The 2,106-nt window shown below is 44.1% G+C and overlaps 1 protein-coding gene across 1 annotated transcript in view; it reads left to right on the forward strand.

The window, feature by feature from the left end:
• The first annotated feature begins 8 nt into the window (after positions 1-8).
• PGR (progesterone receptor) overlaps positions 9-2,106 on the forward strand; it is a 99,994-nt gene continuing 97,896 nt past the window's right edge. Inside the window, exon 1 of the mRNA XM_025209313.1 lies at positions 9-85. The gene's annotated coding sequence lies outside the window, so the exon portion shown is untranslated. The remainder of the gene's footprint in view (positions 86-2,106) is intronic.

The raw sequence follows: 2,106 nt of genomic DNA on the forward strand, positions 1-2,106 counted from the left end.
GGGGCCCCCACCCGCTCGGCTCCCCGGCCGCCGCGCTCAGGGACGGCTTGCCCCACGTCTACCCGCCCTATCTCGGCTACGTGAGGTAAGAGCCTCGTCTGCAAGTGGCACTGCCCTGGCCCCGCGACTTGCGCTTCCCGCACACGGCGCAGGTGCGGGGACGGGGCTGGGGAGAAGAAGGCGCTTGGGGTGGCAGGAGCGTGTCCGGGGTAGAGCGCGCCGCAGGCCAGGGCTTCTGAGGGCGCTCGCTGTCTGTGGCGCGCCCGCCGGCAGGGCTGAGAGAGATTGGTGACTAAAACCAGTGTTATTTGCCTTTGCCGTGGGAAAGGATTGCTGGAGTTAAATGGAGTGCCCGCACTTCCAGGAGCTTTCCTCTCCTCTCCCGCATCCCGTTGTCTTGTAGTGAAAAGCTTCCCTTCAGCTTTGCAGGCACGGATCTCTTTTAGTAGACCAACTGAGTACCTGGAAAGAAGAAAAAGTTTTAGGCAAGCTTTCAGGCGCAGTCGCCCTTCTTCAGGCATAGGGAGCTTCGCTGGTCTGAGACTCTCTTCAGCTTTGTAGCGTTACCTCGGACCGACTCTGCAGCTAGGATAACGTGAGACGAGCTTTCCAAAGCCAGGCGTTCTTCCTCCTGTCTCTTGTGTCCTACTGCCTTGCATTCAAAAACGTGTCTCACTTGATTGCAACTATATTGAACCAACTCTGTGGTTGGGATAAAGTTAGACAAGCTTTCCAGTGCCAGATGTTCTTCCTCCCGTCGTTGGCATTCAACTCTGTCTCGCATCCAAAAGCTTGTCTGACTCCTTCGCAGCTACGCTGGGCCAACTCTGCAGTTGGAATCAGGCTAGACAGCCTTTCCAATGCAATGCATTCTTCCTCCTGTCTCTTGCGTTCAACCATCTTGCATTGCAAAGCTAGTCTAATTTTATCTGAGCTACATAATTGGTCTAATAAAGGTATCACCATAAGAAATCCTTGCCTCACACATTTTAGAATAAGAGAAAAGTTCCAGTGAAACAAATCAGAGAGTTTTAGTTGACTGAAACTAAAAAGGAACGCTTCCTGTCAAAGACTGTACTGCTGCACTTTGTGATGTCTTTTAGCTCTGGTCAGAAAACAATATAATTGTTCACTTGATCTGTCTCTCCCTTATGATGGAGACTTTTAAATGCTTTTGTCAGTGTAGAAGTGATGTTTTTGTCACCGTCTTATTGTACCTTAAAGTGGTATTTCGCAATCGTTAACATTTATTACTGTGGAAATGATTAGCAGGTGTCAGTTCAAAACAACCTAAAATTGGTGAAGATCTCAGTTTATACATGGGTATCTTCTCCAATCTGTTGCATTTTACAGGTAGGCAACATGTAGACATTTCTATGATTTTTCAGGGTATACATGCATGAGAAACACTCTCAAGGTAGAAGTATGAACATTGAAGTGTATCAGATCTTATCTAATTTGTTAAAACCACTAAGTCTCATTCTAATAGAAACTGCACGCTGTGTTATAATATTTACTAATACAGTGAGGATAGTGTTAATTTTTTTAAATATCAATTTTCTAGCAAATTAGGATACTGGATTTGACAGTTATTGTTTTTGTTTACATTAAAAAAGGTTACCAATCAGAACTCTGCCAACAAATCAGGAGACTTAAGTTAATGTTTGTGGGATGTTTCCAAATAAAGCAAATGTTAATTACTAATTGCTATGGGAAAGGATTGCTGAAGTCAACTTGACTTCAGTTCTTGTAGCTTAGGTTCTTGTCCTACAGGAGTGCATATACAAGAGAGACTTACAAGTGTTCTTTTGCAGGGAGCTGAGCTTTTGCCCCTACTTGCTAACACAAGTTAAAATAATTCGACACTAGGGCTTTTATGTTATTTAGACCACTTTAGTTAATACATTTTACAAATGTGCCTGTTTTCCTAATGTGGAGAAGCCTTGAAGTAAAGACACAGAGTTGGAATGGCTTTGCTCACGTTTCCCCAGACTTGTCAAGTTTGATTTTTAAAACTGAAAGGTTAGCTTTGCGTTTAAAACTGATAACCTTATAATACAGATAGTTTCTCTTTAAAAATCCGGATGTCTCATTCATCCTTTCCCT

The sequence above is a fragment of the Alligator sinensis genome, unplaced genomic scaffold, assembly GCF_000455745.1.
Source record: "Alligator sinensis unplaced genomic scaffold, ASM45574v1 scaffold18_2, whole genome shotgun sequence".
NCBI classification, from domain to species: Eukaryota; Metazoa; Chordata; order Crocodylia; family Alligatoridae; genus Alligator; species Alligator sinensis.